Below are 26,470 nucleotides of genomic sequence, written 5' to 3' on the forward strand. Positions count from 1 at the left end.
TAGCACTGTGGTCAGAGAAGACACTTCGTATGATTTCAATTTTCTTATATTTATTGAGACTTGTTTTGTGGCCTAACTTGTGGTCTATCTTGGAAAATGTTCCATGTGCACTTGAGAAGAACATGTATTCTGCAGCTTTGGGGTGAAATGCTCTGAAAATATCGATTAAATCCAAATGGTCCAATGTGTCATTTAAGGCCGTTGTCTCCATATTGATTATCTGTCTGGAAGACGTGTCCCTTTGTGTCAGAGGTGTGTTGAAGTCCCCCTACTATGATAGCATTACTGTTGATCTCTGTCTTTATGTCAGTCAATATCTGTTTTATATATTTAGGTGCTCCTATGTTGGCTGCATAGATGTTTACTAGGGTTATATCCTCTTGTCGGATCGGTCCCTTTATTATTATATAGTGCCCATCTTTGTCTTTTAATATAGTCTTCATTTTAAAGTCTATTTTGTCAGATATAAGTATTGCTACTCCAGCTTTTTCTCATTTGCGTTTGCATGAAATAGCTTACTCCATCCGTTCACTTTCAGCCTGTGTGTGTCTTTTGATCTGAGGTGAGTCTCTTGTATACAGCATATGCAAGGGTCTTGTTTTCTTATCCACTCAGCAACCCTATATCTTTTGATTGGAGCATTTAATCCATTTACATTTACAGTGATTATTGATAGGTACATAGTTATTGCCATTTTGTTATTTGTATTTCTGGTCTTCATTAGGTTGTTTTCATCTTTCCTCTGCTTACAGAAGCCCTTTTAATATTTTCTGCACTGCAGGATTGGTGGTAATGATTTCCTTTAGCTTATTCTTTTCTGGGAAGCTCTTTATCCTCCTTCAATTTTAAATGATAGCCTTGCTGGATAGAGCAATCTAGGTTGTAGACCTTTGTTTTTCATCACTTTGAGTACCTCCTGCCACTCCCTCCTGGCCTTCAATGTTTCTGTAGAAAAGTCATTTGATAGTCTTATGGGAGTTCCCTTGTGTGTAACCGGCTGTCTTTCTCTTGCTGCTTTTAGGATTCTCTCTTTGTCTTTAACCTTTGCCATTTTAACTATAATGTGTCTTGGTGTGGACCTGTTTGGGTTCATCCTGGTTGGAACTCTCTGAACTTCCAGGGCTTGTATGTCCGTTTTCTGAACCAGGTTTTAGGCTCCTTTTTAAAAAATTATCTGCCCATATATATGTGGGTTTATTTCTGGGTTCTCAGTTCTATTCCATTGGTCTGTGTGTCTGCTTTTCTGCCAATACCATACTGTTTTGATTCTTGTTGCCCCGTAGTACAGCTGAAGTCAGGGATGTGATACCTCTGGCCTTGTTCTTTTGTCTTAGGATTGCTTTGGCTATTCGGGGCCTCTTGTGATTCAATATAATCTGATGATTTTTTTCGTTCTTTTTCTTTTTTACATGCCATTAGGATTTTGATGGGGATTGTATTTCAATTTTAGAAAAATAACCAAACACATACCTAAGACCTATAGAATTACTCAGTTCTCCAGATGTGTGCAACTTAACTTCGGGAGCTTTTCAGGTGGCTGAGTGGGTATCTCAAGGCAACCGGATGGCTAGAGGATCAAAAGCCCACTTAAAATAACGATGTTTATAGAAAAAAATATTATTCTCCACATTTAAGTGGCTCACTTGAATCTTTGAAGTGTTTTCTTTGCTTCATTTCAGTTTGAAACTCACTCAAATGTTAAAGGCTGGAATCTCTATTTATTTACATTTTACACATTAGAAGCTAAAACAGAAACAAACGACTAATGTGAAGGTCACACAGCCATTGAGCAGAGGAGCCACGCTACTTCAAATGGTCAGTTTCCTGTTCCTTGGGCCGTAAGCCGGTCACTGCCACTGGACAATACAACACATGTCCCATCTAGATCTTAACTACATATTGGAATGGATGCCTTCATCCCCATTTTAAACGGGAGCAAATGAAAGCTCAGACAGAAATGTGATTTTCCTCGGGAACCCTGTCAAGTGACAGAATTGGGATGCAACTTCTTGAACCTAAAGCCAGTTTTCTTTCCAGTTCACAACTCCACTCTTTGTCTTCAAATCAAACTGGCATAGGCATTCACATCTTCCTTTGAATGCCCTTTTCAGAGAATTTCAGTATTTCACGTTTTTACTTTAGCATTTAGTTTGCAGGGCTTCTTGGTGGAGGCTGAGAAATAGGAAATAAAACAGTCTAGATGGACAGTCCCTTTGCAAACAGGGGTGGCTGTGCTCACAGCTGACCCTTGAGGTGCTGGCTGGAGCATATCCACAGCCCACAGAACCTGCTTTTAAGGCACCAGTTTGCATGGCGGGGACATAGGGAGCACGCAGAGGAGGGGCCAGGTACGTCACTTCCTTGTGTCACCCAAGCCCTGTGGTCTCTATGCTGCAGCCAGGACTCTACGGCCTAGGAAACGCCAAGCAAGTCAGAAGGGATCACACGTCCCCGTTTCCCTCTGTGCCTCCTGCAGAACCCATTGGGGCAGGAAACGTTGGCTTTTCTTTCTGGTTGAATTCTGGGTGATTTTTTTCAGTACTAATCATGCTTCAATGCTACTGTGAAAAGTGTCCTTTGTTTTGATGCCCCCGTGGTCCCCTGCAGCAGAATTAATTGCTCCCTCTGTGTTTCTGTGGTTTTTGCTTATATCTCTATAATAAAAGCTTCAAAGGGGCTGAACGCCAAGGCTTTGAGTCTGAGCTGCCCAGCACAGGTGGAGGGAGGCCGGAAGGCTTCTGAGAAAGAGCAGTGGGGGGCGCAGAGCAGTCAGGGGCCCCATCTCCTTGCCCCCTTCTCAGGTAGCAGGTGAAGAAAGGGGGAATCTCAGCAAAACAGGGAAAACATGGCGCATGCCCTGCTTTACTGCAGGTCAGCAGCCGAGGCTCCGCCAGAGCTTCCTGTCCCGTGGAAGAGCTGACACACGAGGCGGGAAGCTGAGCCAAAGCAGCGGGTAGACACAGCTGGTGCTGTTCCACGGAGATGGTGGGGCCCTGCCCCACGAGAGACAGTGGACAGGCCTGTGGGCGCAGAGGGCGGCAGGCTCAGCAGGGGAGGGGGCGCCAGCAGGGCAAGGACAACCCCATCCCTTCACTGAAGCCGCACAGCAGGCCCCTCGCCTTGCTCCCAGCTCGGGAAAGAAATCGCGTCTTCCACTATGAGATGTGGGGTTATCTGCAGGTTTGTGTGCAGGCCCTTTGTCAGTTAGTCATTTTCTAACCCTGATGCTTGAGTTTTATCATGAATGAGTGAAAGCTGCAGTTGGCGCTTTCTGTGCATTTGAGAAAATGGTTAGATTGATTAATCCTTTATTCAATTAACAGAGTTTCAGGATGTTTAGCCATGGTTGAATTCCTCAGATATTCCAATTTAGCTGTAACATAAATCATTTTTACATGGTACTAGCTTCAATTTACTACTATTTTGTTAAGAACTTTTATGTTTACACATATGAAGAATGTTTTTCTGTGGTTTTCTTGTGCTTTCTTCATCTGCCTTTGGTATTTGTATAATACTGTCTTGATACAGTAATTTCAGAAGTGGTCATTTCTCCTGTTTTCCTAAATAATTTGAGGACTGTTGGATATCTATTTACTGTTCCAAAATATGAATTGACCAGTGAAGCTGCTGGAATCTGGCTTTTTTATTATTATTATTTTTTAATTTCTTCTCAATACATCTCCAATTCTGTTCAGGTTTTTGCCCCACTCTGCAGGTAAGCCTGAGTAGATGGGGGTTATGTGTCCCCTTTGGAATCGAATGGCCTGTGGGTGAAGGTGTAGACCATTTTGGCCAGTACGCCATGAGCAGGTTCTTGCTGAGGAGTTGGGGACAGTTCTTCATATGTTAGGACTTTAGTTGCCAAGTCGCTCCTGGTTTTTAGACATTGTGTGGGGTAAAGGTGAGGACCAGACGTGATGCAAGCTTCTCTCGACTGGCCATAAAGTTAATTTAAGCTGAGAGTAAAAATACACAAGACAAAAACACTAAGGGAAATGGAATCAAAGTCAAATAATTAAATCAAACTTGAAATCTCTCTCCCCTCTGCAAATCTAGTTAATGGTGAGGCAATAATGTCCTTATTTTTTTAGACATGCATGTAGGATTTTTCTCACAGACAAAAGTAGAACCTATTATGATAATATTAAAAGGAAATAAAATATTAACCTTAAATCTTACCATATGTGAAAACAATGAACATTTCAAAGATAAAAATTTCAAAACAAAATCATAAATCTTGATAATTCAGATATTGAAATTATGAGGCAAAGTGTTATTACCCTGTTTCCCTGAAAATAAGACCTACCCAGACAGTCAGCTCTAATGCGTCTTTTGGAGCAAAAAATAATATACGACCTGGTATTATTATATTATATTAATTATATTATATTATATTATATTATATTATATTATATTAAGACCCGGTCTTATAGTAAAATTAGGGTCTCATATTAATTTTTGCTCCAAAAGACACATTAGAGCTGACTGTATAGCTAGGTCTTATTTTCGGAGAAATGTGGTAGATTTCATAATTCAGAAATTATGTGGCGCTCAGGTTTTAAATTTTGAGGTCAAGATATCAGTTTACTTTTTTCCCTATCTGTCATAAATGACTCCCAAGTCTTGGAGAGGCTGCAGGCTGTGGAAAGTTCACAGCTACTCACTAAACCATTCGGGTCACTGTGTGTCCACAGAAAGAGACCATTTTCTGAGGAGCCCACATGGGGACGCTGATCAAGTGGCCCTGACCAGATCCCCACCCTCGCTGCCTCATGTAGTGATGGTGGACCTCTCACTCCGTCCACCATCTCTGACTGGGCATTGAAGAGCTCAGCAAATCTGCTGCTGGGGGCCCTTCTACTGGCCAGACTTGTGAATCATGCCAAGCTCGACATTGGTTTGCCTTGCAGGAAGGGAGGGCACATCGCGTAGGGCACGGCCTCCCATCAGTCCCTGCCTGGTGCCCATACCTGACCTTTGACCCCCCTCTCAGGGCTTGTCGTGGCACCTCATCTCCGTGGACACATTTTTAGCGGTCCCAGTGTGCTCAGCTAACTCCAGCCGCACCCCCGTGGTCCTCGAAACTAACCTGTGTCACGTGTGCAGCTTTCCAGACCGTACGCTGTCTGATGGTAGAAGGATGTGGTAGATAGTGGTGAGCTGATTGTCAGGTATTTGTGGGCTTGTCACGCTCCGGCCGTTGGCAGGTGCCTTGGGTTAGGGAATGTGGGGTGGCTGGTCAAAACCAACTAAATGTATTGCTGACTGTATCTCCCTCCCTCCTCCTGGGCCACACACCTTGACAGAATCGCCTTGGTCATTGGCCATTGAGTGAGGCTGTCACCAGACGGATTACACCCTGTGGCTGCCTCCTGAGTAATCAGGAGAAAAGGAAGGGGGGCGAGTCAAGGCCTATTTAGGAGTTCACTCCGGCCGTTCCCAGCTATGACACATCTTTCTTTTTTCTCATGGAAGCCCTTGCCGACCTGGTTGCCACAGCCTCTGAGTGACAACTGGGAGAAAAGAGGCTTAAAGCTTGAAACTTAAGTCCAAGTAACTTTTATAAAAATGCCCTGTCCTTCTTGCACTTGACCCACCCAGAAGAAAGGTCTAGGTGGAATTACGAGGTGCCTGAAGGAAAAGGCAAGGTACAGTTCCTGGAATGGGGCATCTGGATTTTGTGGAGAACCGTCACCCCAGTACTTGGGGAGGAAACACCTTAGACGCCAGGACTCGTGGAGGGGGAGGGGCGGTGACGACCTGCATCCTCGGACTTGACCCTGGGGACATTGTCACAGAAGAAGTTGTTGTTTTCTGGAATTGCTACAAATGCCCTAAATTTGGCTGACTGTGGAATGTGCCTGCCCGAGATCTCTGACCATGGTTTGATCCGTATCCCTTAATCTCATTGAAAATTCCACTGGTGACAGCAAGGTTGGCCTCAGCTCCTGTGTGTGCAGACAGTCTGCAGCCCCCACCCCCTCCCCGTGGTCCCTCAGTCATTCTTAGGTAGGTGTGTGTCACCTCCCTGGTGACGTGGACACGTGGGACAGGCTGGACTGATAGCCCTCAGGCAGTCCCTTCTAAAACAAGGACTAATCTCGGGTATGAAAAACGAATTGTGAACCGAGGCCTCCCACCTGGCCAGGAGATGGCAGTGAGTAAGTGCACTGTCGTTCTGTGACCCCACAGATGCCGTAGTTCCCTCTTGGGGAGACCATTGCTATCAGTGCTCCCCTCTCCCCAGAGCACCATGTGCTCCCTGGGACATACTGGGTGTGGAAGCCAGTCGTTAGCTGCGTCTCTTCCAAGGACACAGGGACTTGCCCCTTAGGGCTGGTTCTAGAGAAGTGCGAGTGTTTAAGTAAATGCCAGCATAGGTCGCGAGTCCCTCAGATAACAGCAGATGTGTCTGAAGTACAGCTCACCGGTGCCGGTACCGGGCGGGACTGAGAAGTCCTCGCGGGAGGGAAGCTGCTGGTGATTTATGTCCACCCCAGGGACAGTGATCCTACGATGACAGTCATGCAGTCACTTTAGCTGAATCATTAACGGGCCTGTGGCCCCAGAGCCTTCATGTCAGCCCTGCCGCACGAGCTGCGAAACTGCATGGACTCACTCCGTGGGGTCCAGCCCAGAGTCTGCGATCGCAGACATGCCCTTGCCCCAGGCCAAGTGGAAAGGGCGGTGCAGACGCTTAAGAAGCGAGTGCCCTGGTTTATGAAGGGGGACCGGAGTGCCCTAGGGACTTATTCCGCTTGGGGACATAGATGTGATTAATATTGTAGGGTGACCTGATCCTGCTGCCTCAAGCCCTTTGCAAAGACTAAATGGGACACAGCAAACGGACTTGGTTCTAGTTTTTGTTGGTCAAATGAATCAAACAAAGTGTCAGAGGAAATGACATATTCGTAGAAAAATTCACTGGAAGCCAAGATGGTGCAAAAATGTTAGACCTTTTTTGGAGATGATTTTCCACAGGTCTTTCTTTTCTGTACGTCTTGTGAGCAGGCGCACTGGCGGCCCTTGGTCCCTCATCATCTTTTCAAGGTGCTTGTTTAGTGAACAGCTTTGGGAGACAGGAAGCCTTTCTCCCCCTGAAGAAGAAAGTAGGTTTGCTGCTGTCCCTTCAGATAAAAATCATGTCTCCTGTGGGGCCAACTTCAAGGACGTGGGTTCCCTAAGCTCAGGGCTCCTCACCTGTGAGAGAAGCAAACCCACTCCGTGCACCTCACGCATCTGGCCCCCACACACATTTGACCCGGTGGGAAGGTGACCTGACTGGGACAAGAAACTCAGGCTGCCTGCTGTGCTGGGAAGAAAAGCCCATTGTCTGGGACCAGGACCTCGGGCCTCCTTCCAGCAGCTGAGAAACTCGTTAACCTGGAAGTGAGGCAATCAGATCCCTCACCTTCCTTGTCAGTGCATGTGTGCGGTCGTGAGCCCTGTTTCACAGCTGGAGAAGCCCTGTGGAAGCATCAGTCACTTCCTAAAGTAAGGAGACTTGTACCCACGACTGCTCAGTGAGCTCCTGGCCCGAGATCCTTTCAGAGACGTCTCCTCTCGTAGCTTGATGATACTTATTTTTGTACTTTCACGTGGCAACCAGTTTTCCATGTGAATTAACTTTTCAAGACCTTATGATTTAAACCAATAATAACTACATTATCTATTTTTTGACCTTGTTAAATAGCTTTTGAGGTGCCTTGTAGCCAGTTTCTGAGATGACCTGTCACCTGGTGAGTGTGAAGCGTCCCCATTTCGGGGCGGCTGACCTTTCTCTCTCCAGGTGGAGGCTTTGCAGACTTGAGTGGTTCTCTCTCTCCCACACTGACTGGCAAGGTTAAGCGCTGTCTTGCCAAGCAGGTAGAGAAGCTGGAAGCTGGTGGAGAAGCTCAGTGATTTGATGTCTTACAGTCACTGGAGTGGGCACACAATGAAAATGCTCTTTCGTTCATTGACAGATGGCCACTGGGTGTATATCTGCAGCCCAGAAATTCACGCTGAGCTAAGGACACACTCGCAGCTGTATATTCCTGCTGGGCATTCCGACTGGATCTTTCCTTCAAAACATCTTATCGTGTCAAAGCCAAGTCCTTGATTTTCCCGTAAGCCTGAGGGGCCGCCTGTGATCTTTAGCATCATATTTATGCAAATAAGAAACACTTGCCTGCTTCTCCATGTGCATTTCCAGTGGCTCAGGATCTGAGGGGCCACCATTGTCTTGGTCTCCGACCTTTGTCATTTGCGTCCTCCTCCTCTTCGGTCTGTCTTCTTCTAGTTCATTCGTTATAACCAGCAGCGTTCCGGGGGATGACTACCTATGGAGAATTAATCGTGATTTTTATTTTCTGTATTTAATGATATTTTGACATCTTGGAAAGCTTGCTGTGCAAGGACAGCCACTCCTCCCAGGGCTAGCCAATTCTTAGTAAGAGCTCTGGGGGCATATCTGAAATATGCAAACCATTGCCATCACTCAGCACACACATAGTGAAAGCCCCGGGGTACAAACGACACATTCTGTCTGTCCCGGTGGTGGTGGGGGGGTATTCCTGCTATGCAGTCAGTATTCTCCGTGTCAATGGTAGAAATATTTCCCATATGGCTGTTTTTAACCAATAGCCAGTGTGACGTCACAGGAGTGGGGAAGAGATGCACACAGCTGGCTCTTGCTAGTGGGCAGGTGGTCTCAGCAAACCACTGACTGAATCAGGGTGGACATCTGCTCCTTTCCAAAACCTTCGCCACATACCAATTCCACTGCTCTAATACCCTATACGGATGCTTTTTAAATGTATCACTCAGGCACTGTATTGCCCTTTCCTAATTAAATAAAAAAACCAAATAATTCAGTCCACATTCATTAAATCAAGGGCTATTCACTTTTTGCATCATCAGTATTAAGCTAAGTGCATGGCATGTGGAAGTTATTCAATAAAATTCTTATGCAAACATGAATGAATAACTCAGCAAATGTTTTCTGTCTGCACACAAACTTAGGTTATGAAAACCAACAAGACACAGTACTTTCTTCAAGAAGAGCTTTAAAAATATTGGTAGGGAAGGTCTCCCTACATCAATGCAAAGACATAAAAGGTCAAAGAATACTTCTCTGGGAGACAAGGAAGTGAAAAGAATAGGATGGAGACGTAACAGGGTCATGCTTCAGAAAGGCTAAGATGGCATGCCCAGGTGACACGAGTCACCCACCATGAACAGTGACATGGCGTATTATTTAGCAGATAAACGTCACATAGGGTGTGTGATTCTATGCTGTCACACATCAGGGGGTCGAAATGGTTTCTTCCTGTGCTTTGCTGCCTCACATGTGGAATGTGAACCTGATGTAGAGGATGGGAAAACAGTGTAAGTGAACCATGTGTTTATGTGTGAGGAACTATCATACCGGGAAACAGCTCACGTTACTTCTGCAAGAAAAGAGCCAGGGGACAGGGAGCCTTAAAGAGACAGGCACAAACACACCTGTGATGTGGTCCAGGTTCCTGGGAGAGAAGCGAGAACCCCACCCTCAACCCAAGGGCTTTCAGCCACTCCTGCCTCTCACTACCAGCTCACCCTACGTGCGTTTTGGCACTGAGATGTTGAGTGCGAAGAAAAAGTCAGGAATTGTGAAGTCAGGAGGTCTCCAGGCTGTCCTGACTTTGTCATGTAAAGAGGCTTTGCTGTTTCCATCTTTAAAACAGGGATGACAATACCTGCTCCTTGAGATTGCAGTGCTAATTAAATGCACAAAGATAGGAAAGCCCATATTCGTTTCCAAAGTGTTTAAAAACATGACCCACTTTGCTTTGTTTAATTCAATTGTATCAGTCTCTAGCTCTGAGCTTAGATGCTGCTAATTGCTGAGTCACACATACCTGGGTGAATTGTCACTTGGAGTCAAGACACATGTGTAATGGGTCTCTCTTTGAACAGGCGTCCCTGACTCACTGAGCTACTCATTTGGGCAAGCATTCATGCAGCTACTCAGGTGTTTATTGACTGATTCACTCTTCATCAAGCACAGCAGACTGCAGTGAGAAGCAAGACACAGACTTCCCCCACGCGAGTACAAACCAAGTGTGGGTGAAGGGTGGGGTGGAAGACACTGGAAAATAATTGCACCGCTGACGATTTCTGCATGTGTGTGATGAGTCCTTGGAAATTGCAGACACCTTTGGAGCTCTCTCTGTTTTCTCCGAGAATATAGTCCTCACTGTCTCTGCTTTCTGAAAGGCCAGCTTCTGGGGTCATACGCGGACACGCTTGCTTTGTAGAAAAACCCTCTAGAGGACCACAGTGGTTTCCATGCTCTGGCTGGGCTTCATCAGTCCTCGCTCTCTCGGCCTCCATAGCGGTGCCTGAGCCTGTAGGTGCCGTCCTGCTGGGGCTGGAGCATGGGAATCAGATGGAGTGGGCCTCCCCCTCCAGGGCTGAGGTCCTCCGGAGGGTCCCATGTGTGCAATCTCTGAACACAACTCTTTAAGACGCTGCCTGATGCTGGCAAAGTCCCACGAATTCTGAAGTCACCCATATGCGCCCAGTGACCCTGCCTTGGCATGACTTTGAGATTAAATTTGGGAACAAATGCTTGGTTACGGATCTTGTCTCCTGCACAGATTTCCTGAGCTAGCACCTGACCCCCCTGTCCCAGCTCCTCCTGCAGCGCCTGTGGGGTCTCCCACCGCGCTCGTGTGTCAGAGCTGCAGCGTCAAGACCACCTTGCAGACGGAGCCTGTCTCCTGGTCTGTACGTTTCCCCGTGATAGACCTCAATTCAGCACATTGAAGAGGGTTCAGGGAGTTTTGTTCAGTTATGAGACCTTTAAAATGAACTTTAAGAAAGTGTTACAGCTAATTCAATTAAAAACATCTCCCCTCAGCTTATATTCTTTCTTGTTTTTCTTAAAAAAACAGCTTTATTGAAATATTCATACCACACAATTCACCGATTTAAAATGTACGGTTGAGTGGTTTTTAGTGTATTCACAGACATGTGCAACCATCACCAAGAAAGGAAACTCTCCCCCTCTGTAACTAGCCCCTAGCGCCGCCCATCCCCACTCCCCAGCCCTAAGCAACCGCTAATATACGTGCCTTCTGTCTCTGTAGATTCCCCTGCTCTGCACCTTCCTATGAATGGAAGTGTATGAGGTGGCCTTTTGTCTCTGGCCTCCTGCATTTCACATAATGTTTTTAAAACGTTCATATTTTAGCATGAATCAGAACTCTATTCCTTTTTATGGCTAAATAATATTCCATTGTACGGGTACATCACATTTTGTTTATCCATTTGATATTTGGTGAGCATTTAGATTATTTCTATATCTTTTCTAGTATGACTAATGCTACTGATAACATTTGTGTACACGTTTTTGTGTGGTTGTGTACTTTTATGGCCCTCGGGTATATACCTAGGAGTGGACTTGCTGGGTCCAATGGTAACTCTATGTTGATTTACTTGAGGAACTGTTTTCCAAAATGGCGGCACCATCTTATGTGACCACGAGGACCGCAGTAGGTTTCCCACGTCCGGCTCCTTGGTGTCATGTGACTGTGTTTATGATCCTAGTGGGTAGGAAATGATACTTCATTAGAAAGTTCATGGATGTTTTTTAACTCTTACCTTAATTTTGTTTTTTCCATCCTTTTTCCTAAATAGAAATTATAGAATTCAATCTAACTTACGGAAAATGCCATCCTGGGGGAGAGCAGACGAGCCCAGAGTCCAGTAGTAACTGGTTTTCTTGAGCAATTCCTGAACTGTTGTTGAGTCCTCTTGTTTTCCCTGCCTTTCTCTGCTTATGAAGGAATGGAGTTTTTGATAAAAATTTTGATTGATAAACACACAAAAATATACTAGTGATTTAAACAAACCAACATTTCTCTGTGGATAAGTATAAAAAAATCTAATTTAGAGTCTAACAATTTATCAGGTTTATGTCTTCCTAGAAGAAACCAAGATATAACATTTGGCGTCAACAAATCCTTAGTGAAACCGCATACATTCATCATCCTCCCTGCGCCCGGAGGTGTAGCTTGTACTTGAATAGGTGCAGCCTTGCCTGGGAAGCTATTTTATTGATTGAATTACAGAGCTGAGTTGCCCCTCCTCTCATTGCAAATGAGGCTGTTAAGGTCTGGAGATGTTAAATTGCTGTCGAGATCAGACTCTAGGGACAAAGATAAAAGCCAAAACCTCAGGCCAATCTTTTCCCTACACCATTGTGTAGAGGATTCTCGAGTAAGAGAAACATGCATCACACCGTACAGGTCTCACCTCAGTATCTGTCCAGCCTTTACACATTAACACACCCGAGAGGAGTCATGATTGCAGAAGACTGAGGTCAGAATGTGTGAGAGCTGGTGAGCTTTGGACAGGTCTTCAAACTCTAAGCATTCGTGTTTCAAATTACAAAACGAGAACTATGCATAAATCAAATAGGGCAAGAATTAAAATCCGTGATTTATGAGAAGAGCCAAGATAATACATGACAAAGGTCAAACAACCAAGGAATAGTTGTCTGATCCATTTTCACGGAATGGCTTAAAAATTACACCATTCTATGAAAGTCTGAACTTTCATGGGTGTTGTGCTTTTATAGTAGAGTCAGTATTTCTATTTAAACAATTCTCATTATGACCAGAGATGTTTTTATGCAAATTAGTACCTACCAACATGTTCTATTTTGTGAGAGCTTATCTGTGAAATAAATCCTTCTCATCCCAACACATGGGTCCCTTTTTCTGTCATTAAGTGAGTCATCAATTGCCCCTCATTTAATAAACCGTTATGCTTTTCAATTTTTCTCCTGAAAACTCTGGGAGGAAATTATGTCATACTGTTATGACAGTCATCTAATCTAAACCTTTACGTTTAGAGAAGAAATGCCACCAAGAGATGGAGCCACCTGAAGGAGGTCACTAGGGCACTTAACAATAGGAATGGAACTGGAAGCCAGACGCCAGAGCCAGTCTCTTACTTGGAAATCATACAAGTTCTTACATTTATTCTGTCAATTGGCCTGTGTAGGAATGTCAGCCACCTCACAATTCCAAGCTGTTGCCTATTTTCAGGCAATCACAAATGGAAATATAAAGGTGACATTTCCTAGGTGGAGTTCAAGGTAATCAGCACCTCTTCCATTTATTAATTTATGTAACAGGAATTATTTCAATTTTTGAAATAATTGAGGAAGAAAGAAGGTAAGAAAGGATGGCGGTGACAATTTCTAATATAGCAATTAAATATGAAACATATTTTCTTTGCCAAAATCATGCATTGTAAAATGTGAATTTAGGTTAAACTAATGGTATTTATGGGAAATAAAAAAATAATAAATGTGAACTTATTGTTCTTTTTTAAAAATTACTTATATTTTTAGTTGCAGTTGACATTCAATATTATTTTATATTGGTTTCAGGAGAACAGCACAGTCGTTGTGTATTTCCATGATTTAAGGAGTGACCCCCCCCCACACGAGTCCTGTACCCATCTGACACTATACAGCGTTGTTGCCACATTAGTGACTATATTCCCTGTGCTGCGCTTTACGTCCCTGTGTCTGCTTTGTAACCACCAGTTTGTACTTCTTGCTCCTTCACCTTGTTCTCCCAGCCCCCCAACCCCTCCTCCCTCTGTAAGTTACCTCCCTTTGTGTTTTTAATCAGGACTGGTTCAGCTTCAGTGCTAAAGTGAGTAAAATACAGGTTTTCTTTCTTTCCTACTGACCTTTTTTTCTGAATTCCTTTAAGCCTTAGGATGGGTCCAGAGTAGGTAATGAAAAGCAAAGATTCTTGGTCTATGCCCTTAACATTTTTAAGGTAAGTTGAGGAACGTAATTCTAAGCAAATGATTTTAAAGAGTTGTAATATTACAACGGTGACATGTGCTATGCAGAAAGGGACAGTGTTCACGGAGGCAGGTGAGTGTGAGAAGTATGGTCAGGGAACAGTTCCTGGGAAACGAGCACGGAGGTCTGAGTGATGACGGGAAGGCGTCCAGGTGTTCCCCTGCATGGGCGTAGGCTGTCAGGACGTGGGAAGCAGACTGGGGGGAGCCAGCCCAGGCAGAGCAAGCAACATGTACAGAGGCCTTTCGATGGGAGAAACGTGAGGGGAACAAAAGACTGAAAGACGTCAAGTGTGAGGGCCACACAGAGTTGGGAGCGGGGAGAGGGCTGGAGGAGATGTCAGGGATTGGGGGCTAGAAAACGCTGCGAGGGCTGTAGTAGGCTGCTGGTCTTCACCTGTTCAGTGCAAGACAGCAGACATGTTGCAGTGTCGCCACTCGCATGTCGCCTAATCAGATACGCATTTGAAAGTGTGATTTTGACTCCAGCCTGGAGAATAAGGTATGACTCCCTATGAGGGTGACCATAACTTGGAATAGGAAGATGACATTACAGATACAAGTGGAGGGACTTGGGTGGCATTTAGAGGTGATGCTGACTTGGCTGTGGATGAGGAGTGAAGGTGTGACGCCCAGGTGCCTGTCTTTGGTAGCGGGGAGAATGCGGTGCCATCTTTTCTATGGTAAGGGTCCAGAGAAGGATGGACGGGGACAGCAGCACACACGGCATGCGGGGTGTCTGTCACATGCCAGGCAGGCCCTCCATGCTAAGTCCTGAGCTCAGAGCAGGACTGGTACTTGGGTACAGTTACATCCTGGGGGGCAGGGCAGTAAGAGGTCGTGGAAACTGCGGGATATTCCCTGGGAAATGATGAGTAAGAAAGAGGAGAAAAAATACTGCAGTCAAGCAGTAAGCACGTCCAATATGCAATATCCATATAAGTGAAACTTATTTTCCAAAAGAACAAAGAACAGTGAGTGAAAGGTGGGGTAAATCCACGACAGTGTGGAGCCCCGTAGCCTCGTCGAAAAGGAGGGTTACAAGGAGAGAGAGCTCAGTAATCGCAGCAGCTCGTCTTCAGAGACAAATTATAAACCAGCACATATCTACTGGATCTAGCGCCTCGGAGGAGAGACAGCTCATCAGGTTAGCACGTTCTGGAATCACGTTCAAGAATGCTGACAGTGAAGGGAGAAAGGGGGCAAAGTCAGGCTGCAAAGAAATGGAAGTAAAACCTTTTCGAAAACAGTTTTGTTCAGTTTATTATATTTTTTAAAGTCAGCACAACTCGAACTTAGGTAAATGTTGATAAGAACCATTTCCTCAGATGTAGATAACGCACACCGGAGTGGGAATGACCACCCACCTCTCAATTCATTTAAGTAGTTAGCAAAGGAAATTAGTCATCCACTTTGGAAAATATTCTTAAAATACTTGAGTAACGTATTTTTTTATTCAAAAAACTTTCCCAAGTTAACAAAAAATGTCACGTGATGTCTAAGTCTGTATTAGCTTCTTGTTGATACTGTAACAAATTATAGGAAAGTTAGTGGCTTAAAACAATTTATTCTTTACAGTTCTGGAAGTAAGAAGTGTGAAAAGGGTGTTACCGGGCCCAAACAAAGCCTTAGCGGGGCCACACTCAGCCCAGAGGCCACGCTTCTTGGGTTACGACTTCTTCCATCTTCAAAGTCAAGTGCAAGCTCCTTTAAATCTGCCTCTGCTCCATTGTTCCATTGCTCTCTCCTTCAGTTGACCTTCCTGCCTCTGTTTATAAGGAAGTAGAAACCATCAAAGATTGAGCTCCAGAGGTCATAGGAGCAGAACAATAAAAGGGCTTTGTTTCCTTTGAGACCAAAAGCTTGCAACTCTCTGTGGTCCCTGAGACCAACATAAGGACCACGCTGTAATTCTGGACAAGATGTGTGTGTGGCTACATATAACTCAGATGCAGTAAATGTCCCCGTGACCCGCTCACATCAGACATCTTCTCAAAGAGAAAGACCAGGAGTTAGACATCATTTGTTCAGCCTCCCAGACTTAATAATCTGTACCTTGAAAAGTGAGTAAATTGTGTGCAAATGCATATTCTGCTGTGGTGACACCTCGGGAACAGCTGGGGCAGGTGTGAAGTAAAGCATGCGCATTTGTCCATATAAACCCTGCGTCACACTGTAAGGTGGTGGCCCCCTCCTTGAAGTGAGAATTGTTGATAAAATCAGAATATTAATTCACATACTGTATAAGGCAGTCAGGACCAAATTAGAGTCCAAGGGCGGAAAATTTGTGATAAACAGCTTTTCAAACAATCTTGTGATCAGAGACAGGCAGTCTGAACTAAGCGACATCCAATTTGCAGATGGTTCATTCGCGTGAACACTGGGTCTAACACATTTCCCTCCTCTTTCTTTGGCGCCTGTGTTGGTTTGTTAGGGCTGCTGCCGTCCAGAATAGCACCCACTGGGTGGGTTGAGAAATAGAAACGGATTGTCTCACAGCTGTGGACACAGAAGTCTGAGATGAGTATGTGGGCAGGGTTGGTTCCTTCTGAGGAAGGATGTTTCGTGCCCCAGCTCAGCTTCCGGTAGCTGACGAGCAGTCTTTCGGGTTCTTGATTTCCAGAAGCACCACCTGCTCTCAGCCTTCATTTCTATAAGGCGTTCTCCCTGCGTGCGTGTCTGTACCCAGAGTTCCCCTTATTTATAAGGACAGTGCTCACATAAGGGGCCCACTCTGCTCCAGTCTGACTCATTCTAGCGACACTAATTATATCTGCAGAGAACTGTTTCCAAATACAGCCCATTCTGAGGCGTGAGGGCCTGGGGATGAAGACTTCAGCATATGGACTTCGGGGACAGAATTCTTCCCGTGTACTCTCCCCTCCGGCCCCTCCCCAAAACGGGTGTCTTGCTCACGTCCGAAAATGTTCATCCCATCTGAGCAGGCCCAAGGTTTCAACTCATTCCGGCATCAACTCTTCAGTCCCCGATCTCACCCTAATAGCCCTGAAATCACGTGTGAGTGCAGCTTAGATGTCATTCATCCTGCGTTTCTTTCCAGCTGTGGCCTGTGAAACCAGACCCCAAGTTATTGGCTTCCAGAATGCAATGGGGGCTCAGGCATAGGGTGGGCATTCCTACTCCAAAAGTGGGTGCTGAGAAGGAAGCAAAGGTCATAGGCCCCTAGCAAGTCCCAAATACCTCAGGAGAAGTTCCCCTGGAGTTTACGCCCTGGGAGTAATCCTCTCTGGCTCCACACTCTGTCCTCCGGGCCTGCGGGGTGACGGCTATGCCCTCTGGGTCCAGGATGGTGGCCATAACCCCTCACCCATGCCTCAGCCCAAGGTGACAGTGCCAACCCACATGCCTCTCCATTCGTGACGCTGCCCTGAAGTCATTCTTCCTTCCTTTTGTCCCCTCTCTGCCCCCTCCAGTCCAGTCAGGCTTGCAGTGCTGTGCTGGCATGAAATCCTCAGAATTCTTCTTGGCCTCCTCCGCAGTTCAGAGGGGTCCGAACCATCAGAGGGGACTGGCTGTGTCCTGGGGACCACAGCTCTGTGTGGCTCCTGCATTCACGAGGCACAGGCTACTGCACTCCTCTGCACAGAGAGTATGTGGACAGGCTGAGGGGCTTCCAAATCATGTAGAACTAGTTTGTTTTTGCTTAGAAGTTGCTTCTTTAGTTTATTTCTCCCCTCTTGCATTTTACCAGGAATAGTGAGGAGAAACGAGGCCACACGTGTAACACTTTGCTTAGAAATCTCCTCCCTAAAAATCCAAGTTTATCATTTACGTGTTCTACTTTCCATAAAACACCAGGACACAATATAGCTAATTTCTCTGCCGTTTCATAACAAGACTAGCTTTTCTTCCAGTTTCCAAGAGCCTGTTCTCCATTTGGCCCTCAGCTCTCGTCACAAGTACCTTTATGTTCATATTTCTGCTGACAGTCTTCTTACCGCAATCTGAGCCTTTTCTTTTTTTCAGTCATGCTCTCAGAAGCTTTGCAGCCTCTATCTGCAGCCTAATTCCAAAGCTGCTTCCACACTTGTAGGTGTTTGTTACAGCAGCACCCCACTTCCCAGTATCAAAATATGGGAGTCATCATGGAAAGAAATTAATGAATGTCATGCTGGTTTCTTCTTTTCAGAATGAAATAGTTACTGGTGGCCCAGACCAAACCAAATACAGCCACAACGGCTGATTGACCAGCAGGCTGAGCCCAGGTAGCCGAAGGCCCCTGGAATGTGTGTCCAGTCCACCCTCCCACAGTGGGACCTGTTCCAAGGGCATGGCCTTGAGAGAATAAGATGCCGTCGAGACCATCTGCGTGGTCCATGTGACTGAACACTGTTAAGGCCTCTGTAGAAACTTTAAAGCTTTACATAAACTTGAAGATTCAGCAGGCAGGTGCGGAGAGCCACACGATTTGCAGCTGACCAAAGTGAGCCTTGCACGGAAGCTCCCTAGCTTAGTAAACCTGCCACCCACTGCTCTACCTCATTTTTGGTTTCTCCTCGCCCTTTGTGTGCAAGGGCCAGCGTGAGAACCAACGAGAACTAAATGTGATAGCTAAAGCTGTAAAACTCCTAGAAGGAAAACAAAGAGTAAATCTTATTGGCCCTTAGATTAGCCCATGTTTGTGTAGATATGACACCCAGAGCTCAAGTAACAAAAACACAAGCAGCAGCAGAAAAGAAAATAGATCCTTGACATTCACCAAATTCAAAAGCTTTTGAGAATCCAAAGGCACCATTAAGAAAATGAAAATATGATAAAAAAATGAAAGAAAATATTTCCAAATAATATATATGAGAAACGAGTATGCAAATATATGCAGAACATTAAAATTCAAACAATAAAAAGAGAACAATTTAAAATGCTCGACGTTATTAGTCACGAGGGAAATGCAAATCAAAACCACAATGAGATGCCACATAAACTCTCAAAAATGAAATTAAGAAACGATTGTGTTTATGATAACATCCAAAAGAATAAAACACTTATGAGTAAATTTAACCAACCAAGCGCGACTTACACAGTAAAAACTGTGAAACATTGTTGAAAGAAATTAAAGACAAATGAAACAAAAGACATTCCATGTTCATAAATAGTAACATTTGATATTGTTAATATGGGATCTCTTTATTCAATACAATCCCTTTCAAAATCCCAATGGCATTTTTTTCTTTTCTTTTTTTTTTCTTTTTTGTCAGAAGCTAAAATGTTGCGCCTGAAATTTCTGTGGAATTTCAAGGAACATAGAATAGCCAAAACGATCTTGAAAAAGAAGAACCAAGTCCCAGAACTCACATTTCGTGATTTCAAAACTTAATGTAAAAGCTACAGTAATGCAAAGAGTGTGATACTGGCTTGAGGACAAACATATAGATCATTGGGGTAGATTTATACGTCCAGAAATAGATGTAAACATCCATGGTCAACTGATTAGCATCAAGAGGTGAGGACCATTCAATGGGAAAGAATAGCCTTTTCAACAAATGGTACTGTGACAACTGGACACACACACACACACACATACACACACACACAATAGAACCCTACTTCACACAAAATGCAAAAAATTACTCAAAATGGATAAAATATCCAAATGCAAGAGCTGAAACTATAAAATCATTACAAAGAAAATATATGTACAATTTTCATGAGTTTGGATTTGGCAGTAGATTTTTAGATATTTCATCCAAAGAACAGCAATTAAAAAATAGCCATCTTGGACTTCATCCAAACAAAAAAATCTTTTTTTTTGGTCAAAGAACAGTATCAAGAAAGTGAAAAAGACAACACAGAATGAGAGAAAATATTTTCAAACCACATATCTGATAAGTGTCTAGCAACCAGATTATATAAAGAGCTCTTAAAACTCCACAATTAAAATCAAATAACACAACTAAATAGTGGGGAAAAGATTTGGATAGACGTTTCTCCAAAGAAGATAATACATTAAAATAATGCTCGACAGACACAAAGCTGAAAGATCACGTCAACCTTGAACTCGGCCTTCTCGTGGCTTTCCTGAGCATGCACATGTCCTTGGCTGTGCACTTGTACTTACGGGTCCAGGTAGCAAGGCCGGTTACCTGTGCTGTGACGATTCTCCACGAAGTCCCCTGGTAGTCACCTCAGGGGAACATTCTGAGTGGGACGAGGTCAAAGCACGCCCTTGAGCTGCCCCTCCAGGGAGCATGAGACAGGCAGAAACTCTGCAAATCATTGGCATGCCCAGGGCCGGTGCCCATCCCAACAGTGTGGGATGCCAGCCCTGAGGCCACCCGAGACGGTGAGCAGGGGACAGCACCCCACTAATTTTCTGTTTTTAACCAGGATTCAGCTTTTTTCCCCCATTAATTGTTCCCCTGGCTAGTATAAGACCTTGGTTAGCTTATAGAAATGCTAATTCTAACAGTTTTTCTTAATTTTTCATTGCTTTTGTGGACAAACTAATGGTGTTTCTTACTCTGCCATTTTTGCCACCATCACTCTCTGATATGCTTTTGAAGCCAGGCCTAGAATTGTTTTCTTAGCTGAACAACTGGAAATGAGGAGAGAGCTAGATTTTCTCTAAAGTTTTAATAATATGCAAAGATTTGAAGGCAAGAGCAGTAAAATTTTAGAAGCTTAAAGGTTTCTTATAAAAGTGTGTTTTTTGGATATGATGTCTCATATCCGTTTTCCTTTCTTACTGTGGAAATCTTAAAACAATCGGTTTATTTTCTTCTTCATAAACATGTCCTTGCATCAAGTCCCAACATAACATATTCCTTTTATTCTTTTGTTTAATCATCAGGTGTTTACTTCTTCCTGGGAATTTTGAATGTGAAAGATGACCTTGGATCTTTGAAGTTTACTTTAGACTTGTAAATATGCCTGTCAATTTGCATAACTTCCACCAGCAAATCCCCTCCTACCTTCAAAAGCCATTCTGTTCTCTCACTTTCCTTTTTTTTGAGGGATTACAGCTGAAACTTTTTTTGGCAAAGGCTGAATGTTATACTTGGAATTGGACTTTACATAACTAAACTGACCCCTTTTGAAAACTGAAATTATTACTTTTGCTTTTGTTGTGTGTTAGAGGGGGTAATTTATATTCCATAGAAATATAAAAAAATATATTGAAAGATCTCTTCAAAAATAATTGGGTTGGAAAGTTAACTTTGCAATGCTTCTGGAAAGCTCCATATTGGAACTCGTTCAAATAACCACAGCAACTTCTTAGCACTACATTTTCTATCGCCATGATTGGCAGGATTTATTAACCACAGATCAGTCCAGCAAATAATTGTTGTGTGCTTTCTGTGTATCAGTTACTTTGCCAGGCACAGGGGAAATAACAAACGGAAACGCACAGTCCTTTGTTCAGGTGAACATGGTCTCTGATAAAGTAGGTAGTTTTATGAAATAATTCAGTACAATAACATTCCAGCTGCTACCAGTGCTTTGAGAAGGCACAATTAGCCCAGGCCAGCTGGAATTCAAAGATCGCATTTTCTTTCATCTTAGAAACGTTACAGTTTATTCTTTGTGATTTGGACTTACCGAGTCATATCTCGAGTCTGTAGTGTTTGTATAATATTGAGGTTTGCCAGTGCTTGGGGAGAATAGGGATGTAGCTTACTCAGAACTTTGCACTTAAATGTTGGGGAGTCCCTTTGAGGAAGAGTGCCCAAAGTGAGCTGGGACCAGCGAGAGAGCTGGTGTGGCTGGAGGTGAGGGAGGGAGAGAGGTCGTGGGGAGATTGTCAGGTCATTGGGATCAGGCCAGTGTGGTGATGTAAATGGGTAGGTTCTCTACAGCTGTGAAATTAGAATGAGAGGAAGGATGTGATAGGGTTAGTCTGACGGTCCCCAAGGGGACGCTGGTATGAAGGCTAATGACTTAGAAGAGCCACACTGAGGGGGTGTGGGGTCCTGCAGAGCCGGGACTGCCCGCGGGAATGATGGCTCCCTCTTGACTCCTGCTTTTCTCCGAGGCCTCCAGACAGAGACTAGGTGTTTTGGCGGTTGTCTTAGGGTTCATAGTTCACACGTCTAACCAATCACAGTGTATGTTCAGGCTTTTGTCTTCCCCGAGGCACCGTGTCAGGATGTGGCGATGATATTTGCTTCTCCTTCCCCAAGCTTTGTATTGTTGCTCTGCGTGCTCTCGTTCCAAAGACCTTCTGTACCTCAAAATGCATTGCTCCTCTATTCCCTTCAAGCAATCCGTTAGATTTGAAAGAGATTTTAAAAGTCAGAATGGTTTTCTCATATTTACCCATATAATTACCCTTTCTAATGTTATTTATTCTGTTGTTTAAATCCAGATTTCTATGTGGGCTAATTTGTGTTTTCCATGTAGTATTTATTTTAGCACCGGAGGCCGGTAATGAAATCTAAGCTTTCGTAGGTCTAACTAATTCTTTGCGTTGCCGCCATTGTGGAAACACTGTGACTGGGTATAGAATTCTCGCATGACAGCCTGTTTTTCTTTCAGGGCCTTGAAGATGCGGACTAGCGCCTGCCACTGTGGGTCGTGTGTGGCAAGTCGGCTTCTGTGCTCATCTTTGTGCCTCTGAGCCTCGTGTCCATTTCTGCTCCAGCTGCTTTTAAATTTCTCTTTATCACGGGTTTAAGCTATTTGATTCTGAGGTGATTTGGCATCATGTTCTTTTCATGCCTCCTACCCCCAAGGTTTGGAGTTTACGACAAACTTGAAACTGTTTGCACCGTGATTTCTTCTAGCATTTCCACCCCTCCCCTGTAGGACTGCAGTTCCAAATTCAGTTGTCCCTTCACATTGTACCAGTGTTTACTAATGCTCTGTTTATTTGATATAATTACTTTTGCAAGTCTGTATTTTACTTTGCCAGGCTTTCAAATCCTTCTGCAATACAGTGGCAGGTCCCTCTATCTTTTGGGAGGGGAAGGGAGTCTCGTGGCCCCCAGAGAGTCTGCCACTGCACCTTCCTTCTGGCAGTGCTACTGTAGCTCCACCCTCCTCCCCTTCTCCCTCTGCCCCCAGCCTCGCGTGGTGTCAGGCTGCCCTGACATGTCAGTGGGACTCGCTTTTGATCTAGAAGAAGCTGCCTGGCTGCCTTCCTTTGCTGTCAGGAGGTCAGGAAATACCATATCGTGCTCACTTTCTTGGGCTGGAAATGAGACACTGCTGCTGTTTTGTTTCTCCATTCCTGGGGTCCCACCCAGATCCCCTTCTTCTTATCATCTGTGAATGTTCTCCTTTGGTTGCCTCTTGCATTATTTTCAGGGTTTTTATTCATGAGGTTGAGTGGGGAAAACCAGTTCTACACCATCTTCTCTGGCTTGGAGGTTGTCTGCACAAGTCTTCTAACTTGTAAAATGGGTATAATAAGCAAGCGCACCTTATGAGGCTACAGATAGGACGCGCTGCCTGGTTGCTCTTCTGCAGTCAGGTTCATGATCACTTTCCCGTCCCCCTCACCTCGTTTCCATGTGCCACCCTGCCCTTGTTGTCTGGGTCCTAACTTTTCTCTCCTAAACTGTTAGACACCACCCCACAGTATTTTGGCACCAAGTTGCAAATACTCTATTGTTATGAACCTGTTTGGAATTGTATCAAGTGTATTTGGTTACAGCTGGAAAGACAAAGGGAAAGGTAGATGTAAAGAGAAAATACGCCCCTCGCTACATTCTCAGGAAGCATCTGTGATCTCAAACCAGCTGTTTTGCCGTCTTTTCCACGTTCTTCCCGCTACCCTGTGAGTTCACAGAACTGAGAGTTTAACTAGACTCTGTCAACTAAGGCCAATCAAGTCTTTTTAAATTGTCTTAACCTCCATACGTTTTATGCTTTCTTCCTCTTTCTTCTTTTTCTTTCTTGTCTGGTGATTCATTGGAGCAAAAACCATCAAACAGCCAAGTGTGGACATGATGGGCGAGAATGTGCACCTGGGAAAGTGTTTTGCGTGAATGTATTTTGTTCAGCATTGGTTTGAAAATCAAAGACAGAAACAATGGATGGACTATATCTGAACTGGTAATGATTTCCCATTCTATAAGCCCCAAGAAAGGGATAAAAGAGATTCCTAACATGATTAAGTCACAAAGAAAGAATTACGTCAGACATTAAAGATGCCCTGATACCATCACTCGATATTGGTTTTGTGTCTCACGTGCTGTGAAGTGTGTAACGCATTGTGACGGGCAGATGGGTGTGAGGTTTGATGCATTGACACCACTCGAGTAGCCCAGCAGGCTCCCGGATTAATGGTCCACTACGTTTAGTGAATGCAGACACCAGTCATCACACACCTACTTATCTGAATTCAAAAAAAGAATAAAATGGAGGTAACTGAGAACTTGTTTTTAAATAAGCTAAAGATGCCATTTTTATAAATGTAGAGTCAAAGAAGAAATCAGTAACAGAAAAACAATAGGGAAATCTGAACATGTGGAAATTAAATACATTTCTGGAAATTCCTGTGACCAAGAAGTATAGAGGTAAATTTAAAGAGGACATTGAACTGCAGTAAAATGAAAGTATAGCATATCACACTTTGTGGGCTTGAGTTGTCAATAACACCTCAATAAAGCTGAGAAGAAACTGTGGGATGCAGCGAAAGCAATGCTGAGAGAGATTTATGCTTGTAAATGCCTGCTCTCCTAAAGAGGAAAAACTCAGGCTGATAATCTAAGCTCTTGCCTCAAAAACTTAGGAAAGAAAGAGCAAAATAAACCCAAGACAGGTAGATTAGTGTGGAAATGAATAAAATAGAAAATAGAAAAACAGTACAGAAAAATCAATGAAAAAAGCTGGTTATTTGACAAAAGACATAAATCACAAATATCAAAAGTAAAATAGAGATTATCCCTATAGATACTAAAGATTAAAATGATTATAAAAATGTAAAACATGTGAATTAAAAAGCTTCAAACAAATAGAACAATTCCTGGAAAACCAAGTACCAAAAGTCAATGATATGAAATAGATACTATGAATATACCTGTAACATTTATAGAAATTTAATCCATAATTTAAAATTTCTGATAAACAGATCTCTAAGCCCAGATGGTTTCACCGGTGAATTTTACCAGATATTTGAAAACAAATTAGCACCAATTTAATCAATCTCTTCTGTCAGACAAAAGGGGAGGAAAATCTTTCTAACTCATTTTTTGAGACTAATAGTCCCTTGATGCTAAAACCAGATAAAGATACTACAAAATAAAGAGAACTAATTAATTATAAATAAATGAACTTATGTGCAGAAATTCTCAGCAACATATGGGCAGATGAAATCCATCAATGTATTAAAAATATATACGTCATGACAAAGGGGCATTATTTCAGATATGCATTGCTGGTTTGACACTTCAAACACAATCAGTTTAATCTTCTTGATCAATAGACTAAAAGGGGAAATCCATATGATTACACCAATTGATACAGAAAAGCTTTTGACAAAAGCCAACACCTATTCATGATAAAACTCTCAGCCGGTTAGCAATGAGGAAAATTACCTTAGCTTGATAAGGATATTTCCAAAAAATCCACAGCTAACACTGTGCTTAATGGTGAAAGGCTGAATGCTTTCCTGACAGGATCAGGAACAAGACAAACATGCCTGCTCCTACCACTTTAATTCAGCTACAGGAAGTTCAACAGGCAGAGGAAAAAAAACAGATTGGAAAGAAAGAAAGGAAACTGCCTGTATGAGCAGATAACGCAATTGTGTCTGCAGAAAATTTCAGGGGACCTACCAAAAACAAACAAATATGCAGACAGACAACAACAGAACCCAAATCTCCTAGAACTGCTGAGTAGGTACAAGATGAGCAAAATTTAACCGCATTTCTACATATCAACAATGAACACGTGGAAACCAAAGTTAAATACACAATACCATCTTCAATCACCCCCAAGTGAATGAAAGAATGTAGGGACACAATTAGCCAAACATGTACATGTGTATACTGAACACACTACATAATGCTGGTCCAAGAACTGAAAGGAGACCTCATAAATGGCGGTATGCATGGGTTTTAATTTAGTTTGGAAGACTGAACATAGCAAAGATATCCATTCTCTCCAAATTGATCTGCAGGTTTAAAGCAATTTATATCACAATTCAACAAAGTTTTCCAAGGTTATCATCAAAATTACTCTAAAATCTATAAGGAAAGGAATGGAACATAAATAGTTAAGCAATTAGACAAGCATAGCATGGGCTATATCACTCTATCCAGCATCAAGGTTTACTGTATACCCATGGGAATCAAGACACTGTGTAATTAAAGGGAGGACAGACAGATACATGAGTGGAGGAGAACAGAAAATGCAGGAATAGATCCACACAAACATGACCACTAATTTTTGGAAGAGAAGAAAAAAAATTAATGAAGAAAGGTAGTCTTACCACAAATGGTATTGTGACAATTGGAAATTCATATGCAAAAATAAAATAAATTTTGACATAAACCTCACAACTCATACAAAAATTAACCTAAATTTTGAGAATGACTTTCAGGCCAAGGACCTTGTTTTCAACATTTTAGAAGAGTTTATTTCTTAGAAAAAAATTTCTTTTCAGATAAAAATTACTTTATGTGAAATATATACTGTCCGAAGTCTTATTTGA

At 43.4% G+C, this 26,470-nt stretch overlaps 1 long non-coding RNA gene across 1 annotated transcript in view; it reads left to right on the forward strand.

Annotated features, from left to right (window-relative positions):
- Positions 1 to 22,454, forward strand: part of LOC148758317 (uncharacterized) — a 191,534-nt gene extending 169,080 nt beyond the window's left edge. Inside the window, exon 4 of the long non-coding RNA XR_016021009.1 lies at positions 22,348 to 22,454. This is a non-coding gene — a long non-coding RNA (uncharacterized LOC148758317). The remainder of the gene's footprint in view (positions 1 to 22,347) is intronic.
- Positions 22,455 to 26,470: the final 4,016 nt, after the last annotated feature.

This window comes from Rhinolophus sinicus, chromosome 4 (genome assembly GCF_057876585.1).
Source record: "Rhinolophus sinicus isolate RSI-liver-muscle chromosome 4, RSI-T2T, whole genome shotgun sequence".
Classification (NCBI taxonomy): Eukaryota; Metazoa; Chordata; class Mammalia; order Chiroptera; family Rhinolophidae; genus Rhinolophus; species Rhinolophus sinicus.